Source organism: Gallus gallus, chromosome 9 (assembly GCF_016699485.2).
Source record: "Gallus gallus isolate bGalGal1 chromosome 9, bGalGal1.mat.broiler.GRCg7b, whole genome shotgun sequence".
Classification (NCBI taxonomy): domain Eukaryota; kingdom Metazoa; phylum Chordata; class Aves; order Galliformes; family Phasianidae; genus Gallus; species Gallus gallus.
The window spans coordinates 7,006,345-7,025,499 of record NC_052540.1 but is presented as its reverse complement, the minus strand read 5'-3'; the positions used below and the strand labels follow the sequence as shown (position 1 = coordinate 7,025,499).

Sequence of the window (19,155 nt, the reverse complement as noted above, 5' to 3'; positions counted from 1 at the left end):
GCTGGCCTGGGCAGTTTGCCCACTGTAAACATCTGGAAAGTAACCAAGTGGCCTGCCTGCCTGGTTTCCATCATAAACATTAATAGATTCGACATATTCCAGTAGGAAATTTGCCCTTTGACTTTTCTATATGTAGAAATCAAATGGAAGGATTTGGTAGATGCTGTATTACTTGTTCTCTGCATAGTATCACCACAACACTGAATACCTACAGCTTTTTTTTTTTTTTTTTTTTGTTCTTAGATTCTTTCCATGCACCTAACGCAGCAATTACAGAGTCTGGTAAAACTGAGACAGAAATTGAAAACAGGTTATTCATAAAGAAACAAGACGGTAAGAATATTCTTATTTTTCTGCTTTCATAACAGTTTTTCCTTCCCAAGAGAAAAAGTCAAAAAAAAAAAAAAAAAAAAAAGCACCAAATAAACCCCACCCTCCTAAATAACAAGATTGTAAATTTATGTTCATATAAAGCTTCTTTATCTCCATGATGCATCAAATCAAAAACTAAGCTGCCCTTTAGAGAAATTCACAAATAACCGACAAAGGTAATAACAAAATAATTATGTTTTATGTGCTATCATTCAAATTGCCATAAAGCTTCTGAATTAAGAGCTAATTAATATGAATGAGGGCTGCACTGTTGCTATAGGGATAGAAATGGCATAAATCTATTAAATAAAAACCAGCATCACTTGCTCCTCTTGATGCCATTCTAGCGTTCTGCCTAGCTTAGCTACAGACAAAACAAGACTGTAGAATTAATTTATACAATGAAATTTATCTTTGGAACTAGGGTCACATTTAATTTGTAGTGTAGTTAGATGATTGTTTAGGGACTTCAGTGGGATTCCCAAGCACATGTGACTGATTTAGGAGTACAGGACCTTCTGGTTTTCAAACGCAAGTCAGGCTCTAAGTCACCTAGACCTTTATTTTTTTGTACGGACCTCCAATCACACATCAGGAACAAGAAAAGATGAAAAGGAAAAAAAACTGCACAAGGGAAAAAAAAATCATCTGGAACCTACAACCTGATCTCTTTTTAAATCTACACATTTCTGTTGTGTTTCTCTGTTTAGTTACAGATTATTATTCTCATTTTCAAACACAAGAAGCAAATTGCCAGACCTGCAGAGTGATAATTGCAGGCAAACATATAAGCCAATATCAAGAGAACTGCTGGTTTCAAGCAGTTTTCATACTCCCTAAAGGCTCATATTCATAAGCCTTGGTTGGGATGGAGAAATGGGCCTTGTTATTTTTGTGGAATCTATCTTGTGCTTAGTTTACACAGATTCCACTTATTTAAACGTTTTTTATTCATGACAGATATAATGTCATATTCTGTTGAGTATGCTGTTGATTTAAAAAATAAGGCACCTATTAACAGTGAATCAAATGCACTAAAATAGATTAAAATTTTATTTACGTTTATTTTTCAGAAAACAAATGAGAACTAATTGCTGTTCGAAAATGCTTATGATCTATGATAAAATAGTGTTACAAATAATGATAACAATAGAAAACAAATGAAATACTTCAAAGCTACACCTCACCCCTGTTTACTTCAGTCCATTCTCATACCCTTGCCTGGCTGCTGCTCACAAAAACTTCCAACTATGAACAAAAGCAGGAGGAGGCTGGGTCAGTTATTCCCTTCTAACAGTTTTCAGAGGGAAAAGGAGGGACTGTAAGGAGGGACAGTATTTTCTCCTTTTGCTCACATAAGCCTGTATAATCCCACTTGTGATAGAAAAGCAAGAAGTTGCCTGAAATAAAACTGCCAATTCTATTTTAATTAGAAGTGTGGTAGTGACAACAGGAATTAATGTACTTCAGCCAGAGAAGCTCATACGAACAATCGGTCCACACAGTGATCAGAAGTAGAGTGCATATTCACGTGAAACTAATAATTCTTTCATTTCCTACACTAAGTATTCTTAGTTCTTAAGAATTCACTGCATTTAGATTTCCTGCATATTGTTATTTTCCTTTTGTCTAGTATAAGTACTTGGTACAACAGTACAGTCATTTGCAGACTGTATCAAAAGTCCAGAATTTTCCTCAGCTTCACATAAACACATCATTATAAACAATGATTCTGTGGTATAAGAGAGGTCAGGGAGAGCCTTCCATAGCTCCTCATCAAAGTTGTCACCTGGTATTTGCAGAAAAACTCCTTAAGATGATGCAGTTCCAGAAACACAAAGTCCACCAACCACGAAAATGATCTCTTGACAAGTATCTAGTCAGTACGCTCTTAATAAAATGTAGGGACAAAGTAACAAGCTAATCAGTACATTGCAGTTTGCTTGATTTAGTACTACAGGAGACAGGAAGTTTCAGGAAACTCTTAAGAAGAACAAGGAGATGAATGGGATAGAAGCCCAAAACTGAAATGCTTCAAGCTTTGTATTTGAAGAATGAGAGGATCCAAAGGAAATCCACTCTGCTTCCAATTGTGTCTCTGTTAAGACTCGAGGGGAAGCCTGATGCTGCCCAAAACAATATTTCATTGTAATTCTTTTCAGGCTATCATAATTTATGGGAAGGACTACAAGGCAAGTTCAGGGTCAGTAATCAGAAGAATACATGAGTTACCGTCCCAGCTTTTGCCCTTGCTGGCCTTAATTTAACATGGCCCAGTCACATTCTCTCAAGCACTTAACTTTTAACCATCCACCTTAAAAGATACAGCAATTAGTGATTAAAAAAAAAAAGGAGAGAAAAGCTACATTCCTGAAACATCTGGAGGAGAGGCCTCCACTCAAGGATATGTGCAGACAGTGGGATGCCTCAAATAAGACAGAAAGAAAAAAATGTGGCTTTGATTTATGTAAAAATAAGCTTTTTAGCAAAACAAATTTTATGACAAAGTCTTTCATATAAAGAATCATAGCATTTCTTCTAACATTAAAGTGTGTTTGCCAAGCCTCACATAGGAAGAGTAGTTATAATTTTTCATATGTATTTCCAGTAACTAATGAAGCAAAGAAGAGATATATCTAAGAACAGGAAGAAACTTAGCTAGTTCATTAAATTTCATTCTCTTCACATGTAGAATGTATTTTTCACTTGTCTAAACTAGATTTAGAATTTAGGACTTCCATACTTTTTCTTCTTTTTTCTTTCGTGTGTGTGTGTTTACTGAACCATTTTCTACTTACTATAGCTATATTTTGCAATTTTTTTTTATAGCATACTCATAATTTTCCATTATAAGTTTCAGTTTGGTTTTCTTCTCCTGTGTTACTTCTATCTCCTCCTTCTTGGTGGTACTATATATTCCTTCAAATATTTATTATCTTTTTGGTAGGAAAGTGCCCAAACAAAAAGTGAAACAGTTCAGGTAAGGTAGCATGCAAAGGAAGATACCCACTGTTGTTCCATACTGACATTCATACTGACTGTCCATGAATTCCTGATAAATTCATTGTTCATCTGCAACATTCTGCTCCATTTGAAATTTACCTCTTCGTTGTTGTTAATAATGTTGGCATGAGCTTGCAATAATCAAGATTATGGCATTACAAGCTTCAGTATTGCTTAGTTTTGTCTTTCCAGGTGCTCCATTAGTTGACATCACTTAAAACTAAACAATGAATGATTCTACCTGATTAGTTTTCTGGATAATAAACTAACCTGGCTCAGAAATCTGTTTTGATATAGTGATATAGTTCTCAGTTTATAAACAGAGCAAGAATCTGCATAATGTAGCCTTGGCTACGTTCATTAATAAAGAAAATTTTGTCTGTATTGCTGCAGAAATTGAGAAAGAAAGGCTTAAGTTCATTGGCTTTGTTCTTTGGGTCAGCTATCATATAGAAGAGAAATTCTAAAAGCATTGTTTCTAGATTGTTTTTTCATTGGTTTTAAAATGAGAATATTAAATATTTAATCATACTTTTCAAATAACAGAATTACATGGACTGGACAAGATTAAACTGACTTCATTTATAACCTTCATTTTCTGCAGATAAAAGTCACAGTATATTCATAACAATTTCTTGTTTGAATAATCAATATTTTCTAGGCTTTGTCCACATAAAGCTTGGATCTAAAAATGGAAAAATTTGTTCTTGTGCATACTATGCTGAATCTCAATAACAGTTTTTCAGAGCACTAGAAATGTGGGGTTTTATTGTAGCTGTCTTTTGGGGTTGCAAATTGTTAACATCTGCCTTTTTTTTTTAACAATAGTCTGCTCTCTAGATATTCTGTTAATGACTGTAATTTTCTGGTCAGCTGCTATCTGTCAAGGTAGTTTAAAGGTCACTTTTTGCTATGTAATAGAGAAGCTCATGTAGAAAGTGGACACACATTCTTTATAGTAAACAGAGCTTATGCTTGGATTTGCTTTGTGTTTGAAAACAGAGAGTTTAGCAGCCCTAAGCCACATTGATCTTTCAGTTTTTACTCTACTTTGTTGCTTGATCTTTGGTCATACTCTTTTCTAAACATTTTTTTTTTTCAAACAGCAGCTTGCTACTTTTTTTTTAATCCCTGCTTCATTCACAGAACATTTCTTACTTATCTGCATAACTAGTAGCATGAGTAAAACCTAGATACTATACATTTCTCACTCAACTCTCCCATAGCGAACTTGTTTTCTTGAGATTTTAATTCAATTCAAAATGTCAGTGGATGCATGAAACCTTTTCATTATTACTTACAAATGTTATGCCATGAAGAACATTAAAGAGCTTGCCTATTTATAGCTTTGTTTATAAGTGTTGAATTAAACTTTTCAGTAGTGACTAAATGCATGTTTGACCATTTGCCTTGGAAATACCATTCCGCCTACCCTAGGTATTCATTAGTATGACTTAAATCAGAAAGATTGTGTTCCCCCAATGGCTAAAATCAAACAAAGATAATGAGAAAATATTTAACTTCTTTTAGTGAAAAGGCAGCCATACATGAGGGAACTGATTCACATGAGGCATATTTGGCTCTTGGAATCATGATGCTGTCTTCATTTGTGAAGTAAAAAACAATTCACCAAATCACAGACTTGCTGAGTTTAGAAGGGACCTCTGCAAGTCATCTCATGCACCCTGCCCTAATCAAGCAGGGTCACCTGGACCAAGTTGTTCAACACCTTTTCCACTCAAGTCTTGACTATCTCCAATGATAGAGACTACATGACCTCTTGACAGCCTTTCCCAGTGTTCAATCTCTCTGATAGCAAAAAAGATTTTTTTTTTAATGTTTAAATAGAATTTCCTGTACTTCAATACATCTTTTGCAAAATCATTTACAGTTACACATTAAGGTAAACCATAGTCATTAACGAACCAGGCTTTAAAATACAGAAGTTGAGAGCTGAATGAAGTTTATTGCGCAAAACTTAGTCTTGTTAGCCTTATCACTCAGAGTTTAAATTAATCAGGTGATCTTTGCTCTTCAGCAGAGCTCATCTGCTCCCATTCCGCAGGGACTGAGCTGTTAGAGACCCAAATGTTATAGATGAAAGACATGAAAAATAAGCAAGCACAATATTTTGTGGGGTATTTTGTTTTGTTTGTTTCTTTGTTTTTAAAGTAAGGTCTTAACTGGCACTGCCACTTCCCTAAGGGGGTTTATAGCTCTGAGTTCTGTCTGGAAAAGCTGAGGCCTTGTAACTTGTATTCACCACTATGACTTGTCATCTGTGTCAATTCTGCTAATTTAGGAGATGAAGTTTACCAGTTGGTTTGTCTAGGCCCCCTTTTAAGAGACAAAGGAGGTACCTACCTGTATAAATCTCTGTTTACAGAAGGAAGGTAACAATATTAGAAAGTTATGTCGATTAGATAAATCATGTAAGAAGCTTCTTTTTGCTCTTGGTTTTTGACTCAGGCCTGCAGATCCCAGTAAGGTAAGTGCATAAATGTAAAATTTTGCAAAACTGTAATTTATATTCCATTTTTATGGTTAGCTTCATGCCTCAGATCATGAGGTTCCCTTGAGTATGTAGCAGTGAAGAGCACAGGAAGCTAGCAGAACTTAGTGCAGGGTACCATAAGCCACCGGTCTAACAGATACCAGAGTCAGTGCAAAGGATCTTCACAAACTGAATAACTGAATAGTTAAGAGAGAGACCTTTAACTTGAGAGAATACCTAAGGACTTCTGTGTTTATAAACTCATTTAATAAGTGCATGTAGATGTGGATGAAGATATATTTTACAACTCATAAAAATATTCTTCTGTTATGAAAATTATTCTCTGAATGCAAGAGGTTCGTACAGATTATTTCTGAAGAAAGGTAAGTTATTGCTGGAGACACACTATAGCCATCTAAGGCAAGATACCACCTGACAGCAGAATCGCCATAAGAGAAACCTGAGCTTATATCTGTTTGGAAACGCACAATCATGATAAGGCACCAACCGGATCTTTCAGTGTAACTGACAAAAACAGTATGTAGAATTCTTTTCTCAGCTGTTGACTGGAGATGATGAATAGTAATAGATTTTGCATATTGAAACTAATAAATGCAGGCACTGGTGCTCTGGGACTATAATGAATTCCATGAAATTGCTCACTTGTTAGCTGAATGGCATTAATGAATGACCTTTCCAACTCAAATTCAGAAATTCACAGATCAGACAGGTCATCTCTAACTGCCATCACCTATTCATATGTATATTCTACATCACACTTAAAATTGGGGCTGTTGTCTCCATATTAAGGGAAAATCAACAACAACATCATTATTTCCAAGAATACTTTGTCTTGAGAATGATAGAAATCTTTGCATAATAACAAGCGTTTGAATATTAATTGCCATAGCAGTTGTGATCTGCAAAACCCACTCAGTAGAGATTTGCACACCAAGTTCTGTGCCATGTAGTGTTCCCAGTAAAAATATCAGCTTTCAAATGCAGTATTTTACTAGCTACTTAGAGGAAGACATAACACACTGAAGCTTTATTTTGGATATACAATCTCAACTAACCCTTAGTAAAAGAGAACTTTTAATTTAGTCTCCATTTTAGTGAGTCATATAATTTAAAGAATAACAAACATGGCCTGAACTTAACCATATTATTTTGTACCATTGACTAGATAGAGGTTTAAAAAAAAAAGAAAAAAAAGGAAAGTGCCAAAAATAAAGCAATAAAAACATATCACTCTAAACTATCATTTTTCTGAGTAGCAAAAAGCAGTGCAATATTAACAATTTTGATAAAATCTGAACAGGTCTAGTAGATAAAGTCTAAAACATGATGGTATCGTTTAAAAAGTCATAGTGCAAAAACAGATTAAAAGCAGATGTTTATAGGTGAAATAACCTTTCATACCAAGAAGCTATTAGGTTACCGAATAAAGCTGAATTTATCATCGCCCTGAACTCTGCAGAAGTTTCCTTGGCATGGGAATTGGCTGTTGTTTATTGATATTTAACCTGAGAATGATGTACACTTTGTAAAGCATTAGCCCAACTTCTTTAGTCTATGTACTGGAACAACAACTGATGGAAACAACTAGAAACAAATATAGTTCAGACTTCAGAGATTTCAGACCTACGTAATGGATTAGATTATATGAAGAATGTAGTGGCCTTCAGCCTCCTGCCTTTAGTCATATGAAACAGCCTCCTAAACCTGAGAACGTTTAGAACATGAGCCTTGATCACCATCTATACAATACTATTTGTCCTAAGATGTATCACAGAAACTGGGAATGTGAGATTTACTTTTGAAAACTTGAGCTTAAGTTTTTACTGTTATTTTTCTTCCTTGTGAATTCAATGATTATATATTAAAAATATCATCTTAAAGCCACAATAAAACATCAACAGATTTAATCCCAAGTTTGAGAACGGAGTATCTACATATCATTATTAAGTGTTCAGTGTACTGTGGCTGGTTAATACCTATAGAGAGTTAATCTATTGGAGAGTATTACTACAGATATCAGAGTATCTCACACTTCTACAAAATATTTGGATTGTGTACTCCTCCTTCTATAAAATGAAGTGATATTTATTTATATATATAATGATCTATTGATGAAGAATGATATATTTAACTCTCACTTTGTTGTACCTTCAACTTAATTGTTATACTACTCAGTTGCATTATGATACTTATCATTGACTAGGCAATCTTGTTAGTATGTATTATACAAGCACAGAATGAAAAGTCACTCCTCACTTTGCTTTTGCAATCAGTGATAACACTCACTGGGTCCTAGAACTGGTCTTACCTTTCTTCCTTTGTCCACTGTCTATGTGTGGGTGTTTCCAAATGGTCTTTGTCTTTATTATTTTTCTTATCCTCCCAATAACCACATCGTTCATCCTATAAGCATAGAAATCACATTAGCCTTAGAAGGTGGACCTATAAAGAAGCTAAAAACTTTCTGCTTGCTCTCTGCTGTGCAGCTCATGTGTACAGAGAAGAACTACAGCAAGTCCCTTTAACTTCCAATTATTCTTGAATTACTGAATTACAACTAAGTAGGTTGCCTTAGTTGTAATTGTTGTAACTAAGACATCACTCATAAATAATCTGAAGATTTACATTAGACTTAAGTAGAGAAAGAGATGGGCAACCAGTACAGCTTGTGGAGTACTGAGGCTGGAAAAAAGCTGTAGTTTTACTTTTTCCTAAATTCTCAAAATAATTACCCCTAGTTTTGACAGAAACTGGGTGAACACATTGAATTAAACATATCCAATGGATGTTCTGTTTTACGATAAGCAGTCACATAAGATCTAGTATGTGTCTTATAGCCATTTTACACAGAATACAAATGGTCAATATGAAGCCTTTTCACAAATACCGACTAGAACTAAGAGGTTTTCCTTTATGTTATCACCCTTAAACTAGTAACAGAAGACAGCTATTTTCCTGTGCCCACAGTTCTATACTGAGGCTTAATTCTGTTCTGCCTAAAGTAGATTTGACAATGACAATTGTCATTTACACATTTATTGCTTAGTTTTGAGTTGAATTACAATTACTTTCTTTCAGTGTCAAAGTGACTGTGCTGGAACTACTAAGTATTGACAGCTGGTGACAAAAACAGAAAAAATGTACAGCAGAATGGGATGTGGAAATTCAGAGGTGTTTTTTTTTTTTTTTTTTTTTTTGCAGCACTTTGCAATAACAGTGAAAAGGAACAGAAAAAGAGCAAGCAGGCATTCACACCATGATGCAAATACCTGTGAAAGTTGTTCATTTTTCTGGAGTCTTATTTTCATTGGTGTTTATAGTTGAAAAGATTATCATGTATACAAACTACATATTCATACGAAAATACATTCTTTTTTCCTTCAGCTAAAGAAGTCAGCCACAGAGAGCTTTCCTAACAGAAAATAAATCAGTAACTTGGTCCTTAGAATATGGGCACAAGATAGACTTCCCACCTTACCTGAGAATAAGGGCATTCTATTTTTGATAGTGGTAAGGACATGAAAGACATAGGTCTCTAGAGTTACTTTTGTGTTATAAAAAGACCAACAGCCTTCACAGAGGTGGACAGCCTATATTTGCAGTTGCTGCCATATTGCTTTAGCTACCTTCTCTTTTTTATGGGTAGTTATCAAGAATTGCATTCAGTGTCCATTGGACACCAATGTAGGAGACATCACCTGGATTTCTAGTCTGTAATTCAAATGAAGTACAATTTCCTGAGTCAGCCATCACTTTACAGTGTCTCATAGTGGTCAGAAAAGAAACATCGCCAATAGCCTTGATGTGATCCGTGTTAACAGTCATATATCAATATATCTTCCCAATAGATATTTCTATTTAGTCTTATACCAGGAACTTCAGCTTTATACAAACATGCTCACTGTCCCAGGTCACGTTTTTCTATTAAATAATTTTTTCTTATCCAGATCAAAGCATAATCTAGTTAAAATAGAAGCAGTTTCTCATATTTTTGTGTACAACAATTTAGGTGTCAAGCACAACCCAGACTGCAGTCTTAAGAAGGACCATCTCCCAAATGGGATGCTTAAAAATAAACATTGTTTTTCCAACAGAACCTGCCAGAATCCTGCTGATCTATCAAGCTAAAGAAAATACTGGACATCAGCTGCCTCTTATAGAAATTCTTCTCTAGTCTGTGGTAAAAAAAGTTGTCTCCCTTTGTTCTATTTATAAGCAAAGGAATCTTTTCATTTATTTATTAATTTCCTGATTATTCTGTATTTTTCTATCATTCTCAGAGAACTTCCCCTTTCAGCCTCAGTTGGGTTGCAGTTTTCCAAAAGTGCCCCTTTTGGTGTCCTGTTGGCAGCTTCCCTGTTCTATCCTACCTCTAAGTACTCTTGGTGCCCCACCCCTGCACCATTTCTTATACTCTGTTAACCTATCTCCCCTTCTAGAACTGTTACTAACTGTAATTTCATCCATTTGTTATGTGCTTTAGAAATGGGACTGCTTTATCTGGGAAACAAGAGGAATGTTTTTGAAAATATATTTTAAAATATTATCACATTTTAATTTCAAAAAAAGTAATTGAGATTCAAACTGAAATAATAAAGCGTGGCCATAAACATACTGATGCTATTCCAGCAGCAAACTGTAAAAGCACAGATTAGCATAAAATGCCAGACAGACAAAAAAGGACTCTATAATGTGTTGAGGTCCAACTATTAGATTTTCATACTTCAATGTTTAACCCTTGAAGTTTACTGTGCATTTCCGCGCTTTTAGGTCAGCCAGTAGATAACTTGTCAGTCAAATTATGCAGAGATAGTTTCTTCCTACAGACATTATCATTTCTAGGAGACTGAAATTGTTCTGAGCCAGCCCTTTTGCTTGCAATTCAGTAACAGCAGGCAACGGGCACAGATTGTCCCTGTAAAAGATTTACTTTAGGTCTAGAAAGAGAATAACAATCTGTAGTGTCATAATATGTTTGGCAGATTCTCATTGTTACAGGCTATGCTCATTCCTAGGAGAGAAATGAAGCAAGTGCAAAGGAGCATGACTATATTTTGCAGTACTAAACAAATGATTCAGATATCAAATCACTGTCAAACTTCTACTTTTTTTCCTTCCATGAGCATCCCTACACAGCCTTCAAAGACCATGAAATTCTCAAAAATATCAAACTCTATGTAGACTTAAAATTTATTCTTTGGCTCACTTGGAATTTTATATTTCAAACTCAAGAGAGACTGAATGTATTTATAGACTTTCTTTCCTGTTTGCTTTTAAACAAAAGGTTAGGAAGCAAATATGAGCATTTATTGAAAATTAAGGATTTTCTCTAAAAAGAATGTCAGTGGGAATTTAACAGAAACAGGAATCCTTTCAGATAAATCTCACTGGAAGTTTAAGACCACATATTTTGAACTTTTAAAAAACACCAAAGGAAGCAGCGAGAACTCTGATTTTCTGCAAATGTTTAGGCAATTAGCACAGCACAGCCCATTGGAGTAAAGCAATAAACAGGAAAATACAATTCCTGATTTCTGCTATAGAATCCATTACACAGGCAGGTAATTGTGGCTCCCTGCACCTCTGCCACTCATTATCTACCTTGCTGATTAAGGCTGAGATCATCTGTACAAGAGCTGCCTTTCATCAGATGTGTATATAATATCCAGCACAACAAGGTGACAGTCTCTAGCAGAATTAGGACGACTTCCGGTATAAATAAACCTTCAATAATACAGAGAAAATATATAAAGGATAAGAATTTCTCCATCTCTTCATTTACCCAAGAATTAAATACATAAATAAAGATTAAAAATGTCCTCTTACCATACGAGTACAGATATATGTACATTGTATTATAGCTCAAAAATTATCCTCTGAGGGTGAATTTCATGTACAATAATAATAAAATATCCAATCTTATGGCTGACAATTACTTGTTGTAACTACTTTCTTTCAAAATATGACTGACTATAATCATGACTGTATGATATAATATTTTCCAGTGAAAAATATATCCAGTCATTTCACTCATTACTCAATCGTTAAAATAATTTATTCATGAAAAGAATTATTATCTTTGACCATTGGAAGAAAGAAGACACAAAACGACCTCAAATAATTAGGATCTACAATTACGAATATGAAGGAAATAGGGAATAGTGTGACTGCACTTTGACTACAAAGTCTCACAAGAATTAAGCTGTTCAGAAAAAAAGTCTGCATTTAATTTCCTCACTGTGATGATGCCATGAATATTTACAGGACTGTAACATTTTATTCTTTACAGACAATTTCTAATTCCAGTACACCTTTAATCTAGAAAAACACATCAATAACCGGAGATAATTTTTACTTTACCAGTCAGAGTCCAAATAAAACAGCCAGCCAGCTCTTATGGAACCTGCTCTGGGAAAAGCTATTCTTAGTGCATGGGCAGAAACTCACGTGATTCATCACTTAAACATCATGGTCAATGTCTCTGAGCATAAAATTGCTATGCATTCCACTGGAGAGGCAACATATATGAAATATAATCTTACTACTTTTTCTGGTGGCTGTGTTTACCAATTTCTATTCCACAATTATCTCATTTTCCTCTTTTTGAATGTTATACTTTAAGTACATCCCTTGATTTCCCAGTTGCTTGAATTTCTGCTCCTTTGGAAATACTCAAATGTGCAAAGATGCACGTTTTCTCTTTTTGTTAAATAAGAACTTGAAAATCTTCTTTTCTGTAGTCAGGTAATGTTTACATAAAATTGCTTTTCGTGTTTTCCTTTTAGATTCCATGAAACTGCTTCATCTGCACACTGCTCAACAGATCGAAGCTCAGCTTCCGTACTTGGAAGCTTCTGATGCTTTTGACTTATTTCCTGGAGAAGCAATAAACTTGGAGAGCCATGTTCTTGTTCCTAATTATATAAGAATTTTACTGCAGGATGTGGCAAGAATATTTTCCTTACTGCAGAGGTAGTATGAATTTTATTCAGGATATGGTATGTAGATATGGCATCCTTGTTTAAATTACACACAAACACTTAAAAAAGGTCTTCTAAAATATGGGATAAAATGAAAACACATTTTCATCCAAGACCTAACTTGTCTGTAGAATATTAAGTAGGATTTTAACTTTATATCGTTGTCTTTTATAAGTTGCTTTAGAAATGCTATCATACTGTTGTACACATTTTCTTTAATAATCAGTCTGGCATTTTACTGCTTTTGCCCTCTTAAAGAAATTACAGGAACACACGTGAGAAATTATTAATGCAGAAGTTAAACTAAAATTCTCATTTCTTGCAGTGTTACAGCTGCAGTCACCAACAGCAGGATTTCTGTATACTTGCTCTCAGTAGATCACTCAAAATCTACAGTGGAACAAGAGTTACTTGGCCTCCAACAAACAGCTCTATTTCACTTTCACTGTTAATTCTGCAAAAAGATGAGACTCAGGTAAATGGTGCAGACTGCCAAACGTCAAACATTTCTATCCAACAGCTTTGTATATGATTGTCTTATTTTGAGATGCCTACCACTGAGTGAACAAAGACCCTAAAACTGCCCTATTCCAACACTAATCAAAAGGCAAATTCTGCATATGATGAAACAGGTAATGGACTTCCTTGGGGCTTACCTCAAACAGCACATTTACTAAAGAAAAAGCCACACTGCTGCTTTATTCTCCCTTTTGCTAGCTGCCTGAAATAGTAACTAAGCTCAGTTTCTCTTGCAAAGCTTCCTGAAATATTATAGTGCTGAAGTCACAACCCCTTTGTAGCTTGTGGGGCTGGATGGCAAATGCAAGCTTAAAATCTGCCAGTCCAAAGGTGCTGAACCATGAATGCCAATGAAAGCCTCTTGCTTTCTGAATGTCATCAGCATTAGAAGTTAATTTATGGACTCCTTTTCCTGAAGTGCAGACACTTAATCTGAAATCACTGACAGGCTGGCAGTTTTAACATTGAGTTGGGTATCAAAGTTCTTCCAGACAGAGAGGCAGGAGAGCAGCCTCCCTGATTGCCTGATCAATATTCCGCTTCAGCTGAGATACCTGCCACTGCTATTGTACCTCCTGAGTACATTCTGCTGCTTCCTGCTTAATATTTAAAATGTGTACCTATCTAATGCAAAACCAGATGCAAAAAGATATGAATACAGTTTTATTCACAAATTCCAAAGCATTTTATGCTGTTGTATTTCTGAAAAGGTTGCCTTATTAAAAAAAATATAAAAAGAACTCAGATTTTCAGGTGTTTAGGGTTTTTGCTTGTTTTTCTCTCAATACCTTGAAAGACAGAAAAATGTACTGAAAGCCCACAGCTGAGTTTCAGAGGCTCAGGAGCTAATCAGGCTCTCATTTAGCTGGGTGTAATTCCATTAAAGCTCCACTGAGGGACTGAACAGACAACAATCTAAATCCTGGGTTCCAGTTTTGACTAGGCCTTTATTTATTTATTTATTATTATTATTAGGCCTCCAGCTGCCATTTTGTTAGCTGGAGACATGTCTTGTGATCAGCTCAAAGTACAATGCCATGTAATGTCATGTAATGAGTCTCCATTCTGAGAGCAGAAAATGCAGAACACTACTACTATAATCAAAAGAGAGTTTTTAAAGGTATTTTTCTTTTTAGTGTAATAATTTGAAATAGGAGAGCTGTTTGACACGAATTTTTGGTTAGGCTAAAGTCCCTTTTCAGCATCAACAGTAAGTAATAATATTGGTATATATTTGTTGTCCAAAAAATGATCCCCCCTACGCCGACTCAGAATGAACAAAATCACACTAAAAGAAACCAGACTGGGATTCCTAGAGGATGAGAGCTGAATAGGGAAATCAAACTGGGAGATATGTGAATAAATAACTTCAAAATAAATTATGTGAGATATTAAGTTAGCATTAGAGTTGTGTACTGTTGTTAAAGCAAATAAGAAATCTCTAGTTATGTCATCACTTTCTGCTGACACCAATGACTCTATCTATAAGTAGCCTTCAGGAAAGCAGGAGACAAACAAATAGAAGAATGGAAAAAATGAATGCAAAAGAGAAACATGAGAAGCAACTGGCTGATGAGGTTAGGGCGATCATCACAGCCATTAAGAAAAGCATATAAAGATAGCTTTGTCAAGAGGGCTAACCAATTCCAAAATGCATTTTTGCTCACTTTGCCACATGTCCAGTTAACAGATTTCAAAATGCTTTCTTTGCTACAAGTCCACCACATTTCCAAATGAATCAATATAAACTGGGACTCCATTGTCTAGATTATTTAACTGCTGTAATAGGCATGCTTGATTGCCAGGGTCTGTCATTCCAGAGACCAAATCAAAGACATGATATTAACTTCTTTCAAAGATGCAGCAACCAAGGCAGTAGAAGAATGCAAATAAATCAATTCTGCATGCTTAATCCCATCTCCCTTTCATGCACGCCTGGTAATGGAAAATGATTTTTTTCCACCCTGCCTTATCATTCTGAGGTATGAAAAAGAGATTTTGTCACAGTAATGAAGCACAGGAAAAGGGAGCTTGTTATAAACTGATTACAGTTTAGATTGAAGGGCAGGTTTTCATTAGCTTTGTTAGATTGGGCATAATCATTGGACTGGAGTAATTACCCCACAAGAAACTTCTGAATGAGAAGGTGAGTCCAATGTACAGTGCACAAAAATAAAAACCAATGAGCTAAGGTGTAAAAAAGAAAAACAGGAGTTCTTCCAAGCTACATCAATGAAAACAGCTGAACTTCTCATTAAGAAACTCAACAAAGAAAGTATACAACCTATTTGAAAAATCAAGAATTTGTTTAAATGTTGTTCTTCCTGCAGTCAACTATCCAACCTTTCTTTGTTCCATAATGACCAGGGAGATACACCTATCTTTCCACCTGCAATTACTCAAGCGTTAGTGGCAGGGATACAAATCAGACTGGTCATCACGTGGTTCTGACTTACAGTCAGAAGCACATATATAGCTGAACCTGCCCTGAGTGCAACTTACTGTACTTACTTGCTCCCATAGGGATTTACCAATTGTAATGTGCACTAGACCAAATAAACCATTACAGATCTTACCTCTTTTCTCAGGAAGATGCCAAAGTGCCTTCATTTCACACTCAGATGCAAAACCTCAAAAAATTTCCTTCTCAAAAATTCTTTCCTAAAGGACAAATTGTTCACAGAAGGAGTAGTTCTCTATAAAATAGATTAAAGGCTGTAATGATGGTATCGTTAATTCTCTTACAATTCAATCTCTTCTTTATATGTATAAAGCACCAACCCTCTCAACGCTATTATGTTTTAGTGCCTGATTTATGAAATAATCCCAGGACATTAATGATGCCACAGGTAACAGTTGTAATATCTCAAGCGGTTTAAGGCACTGTTCTAACAATGGAGTACATTTTGTTTGAACTCCACTGCACTTTATTCTTCATCTTGCAATACTTGCTTTCGGGAGAACTGAGCAATACAGGCACTGCTTCAGTTGCAATACTTCATAAATTCCTTTCTTCCACTATTTACCCTCTCTCCTGACTCTCCAGTGGTCACCCTTTACTCTTCCCTTGGTCTCCTTTCTATGCATACACCTTTGCAGCCTATCTGCAGTAGCCTTCATATTCACATACACCAAATGTCTTTCTCCACATCCTTTAGTAAATCTACCCATCTTCTCTTGTTGTTAATACTCCTCAGCTCCTTTTTAGGCGTGGTCCCATGTGTACAGATACACACATGCACACACACAATTTTCTGCTCATACTTAGAATGCAATTTCTTGCAGGTATGGTACACTGGTAGAAGAAATTGTTCAGTGGATATGTCATCTGAGAGAGGTCAGATCACACAGGCTCTGAGCCTCGCTCAGTCACTGCTGCCTTATTCCCCTTCCTTTCTCCCCTTCTGTCACATCTTGAGTTTAAGCGCACTACAATGTCCTAAATATCCTCTCTTATATCCTTCCTATCTCTCTCTCTCTCTCCCCCAGTCTTTTAATCCATTTCTATCTTACCACAAAATATATGGAGCCACAACGTATTGAGATGCACTGAAGTTATACAGAGCAGATTTCTATCCATGCTGGGACCCTTTTGAGGTGAAACAGCCGATGTCATTTAGCAACAGTAGCTGACAGTTTCTGTCCTTACTCCTGAAAGTCCTCTCTTATGGAAAGAAAAGAGGTTACATCTAATCCTGTGTTATTTCCCTTTGGTTAGGCTGCAGTATGAATGCTTTAGAAAAGCAGTTTATAGAGGTATTAAATCAGACAACTTTGTGAATTAATGAAAATTTTCTTATTCTTTTTTCTTATTTTTTTTTAAAGTATGCTTATCAAAGCAATTTTTTTCTACTTCGGCCCCAAAATCCCCTTCAACTACACATATTCTTGTATAACTTGTAAAACCCCAAACGGGTCACATTGTTCAAAAATCTATTTACTTGTTTTCTGAGAAGGGCATGAATTTTCACTGATAACAACACGTTTGTTCAATACTGTGCCCTTTATCTGATTAGTTAAGAGTTTTATAAACTTTAATTAAATCTAAAAGCACTCTTACAAATTAAAGAAGCAATGCTATATTCACTTTGGGTCACTTAAACTGAAGTGAGTGAAAGAAAGGATCCTATTCCTTAATTTCTCAAGCAAAATTTTGGGTCATCACTGTACAGCAAAGTAATTTCTGTTAACTTTTTCAGTTACTAAGGACTAAATAGGACAGACCAGCACCCTCTGCAAAGCTCACTCGTGTTTGTATATTCCCATCTGTTTTCACTTGATTAACATCATAATATTTGTAAAGCAAAAAAAAACTCAACTAGTGCTGAAGAGGATATATATCAGTAACAGACTGAGATTCTGTTTCTCATAAATATTAAACTTTGCATCAAAATCTTTTCAAAAGACATCTTAAAATAGTTAATGCAAATGATCACACACTCTCCATTTTTCTTGAACAAAATTGAGAGCAAAAGCATTACCTATTCTATTGCAAGTTTGTAGGACACAATCACTGTACTGATTGCCATGGACATCCTGCTTCTTCCTACTGCTACAAAATCAAGTTTTTAAAGGTTGCTGGAAGAATTTAACCCCAATAGATCCTGCCATCACACTTCGCTTTTACATGGTTTGTTATTTCTACTGTGCATGACACTGTGAAAGCAGAGGTCAGGGCCTTATTAAGACAGGTTACCAAAAGCTGGAGGAAAGTGAATTCCTATCCCCATCACCATTAGATGCAGTGACCAGACTTGCCTCTCACTGTTCATTGTTTAAGTCAAACCTTGACCTGGCAACGCACAAAAAAAGGAACTTTACTGCCTTCTTTTGTCTCTACTGATGAAAAAGAAAGCCCTACTCTCTATTTCCAGCTCATAAATCTGATATCCATCACAAAGACTACTTTGCAAAACATAGGCGCTAAAATTTGTCATATTAAGCAAAACTATCCAGAACCATGAGCAACATGCATGACACAACAGACTCAGCATCTACTTTAATATTAGAAAGAAAAGGAAAAAGTTCTGAATTTGTGCTTTGAGTTGGAACATGAGGAATTGTCACACAGTTCTTTATGAGGGTTTTACTTTGTTCCAGTATAATAAGTACATAATAACCATATGATTCAGTCATATGAGTCATATGACAATCCACTACTCCTTATTCATAGTACTTATACGTGCACCAGGGAAGGCAGATTACATGGGGTTTCACCCTACTTAAGAGAAAGGTTAGAAAGTGCCAGGGAATAGATAAACCATGGCAATTAAGCAAATGGACAAAGGCAGAAGAGAAGCATCCCTCTTCACATGGAAAAGGGATGGGTTGGGAGCATGTGTGTAATGTACAGAATACCGCAGATAGAACCAGGTATTGGTAATCTACACAATCTGTTTCAAACAATGGAAAATAGTCAAGGAATACATTCGGAATGCAGAGAAAAGAACACAGAATAGATGACACAGTAGAGGCAGGCTTCAAGAAGCTTAGCTGAGAGTGAGAGGAACTATTAGTCAGCTGGAAAGACAGATGTTTTCTTTCTCCTTTCTTTGCCTAAGATCTTCTCATTCAGAGCCTCATACAATGCTTGCTCTGTAAACTTTGAGAAACACAAACCGTGCTTCAAGTCCAAGGAATAAGTATACATTAGAGGAAGAGAAATGGAAGAAAAACAAGAGTAGTCAAGACATAGTTGAGGGTCAGAGGGATTGCACATTTTGCTTGTTCTCTCATTTCACTTGAAATAAATTAGCCTTTTTTTTT

At 35.6% G+C, this 19,155-nt stretch overlaps 2 long non-coding RNA genes across 5 annotated transcripts in view; one reads left to right on the top strand and one right to left on the bottom strand.

The window, feature by feature from the left end:
• The window catches only part of LOC107051851, a 373,871-nt gene that overhangs the window by 70,577 nt on the left and 284,139 nt on the right, over positions 1–19,155 (bottom strand). For all 3 annotated transcript variants that reach the window (XR_005862189.2, XR_005862190.2, XR_005862191.1), the window contains one exon: positions 8,199–8,293. This is a non-coding gene — a long non-coding RNA (uncharacterized LOC107051851). The remainder of the gene's footprint in view (positions 1–8,198; positions 8,294–19,155) is intronic.
• Positions 1–19,155, top strand: part of LOC101749943 — a 282,047-nt gene that overhangs the window by 261,852 nt on the left and 1,040 nt on the right. For both annotated transcript variants that reach the window (XR_005862193.2, XR_005862196.2), the window contains 4 exons: positions 244–333; positions 9,985–10,070; positions 12,676–12,888; positions 13,196–13,345. This is a non-coding gene — a long non-coding RNA (uncharacterized LOC101749943). The remainder of the gene's footprint in view (positions 1–243; positions 334–9,984; positions 10,071–12,675; positions 12,889–13,195; positions 13,346–19,155) is intronic.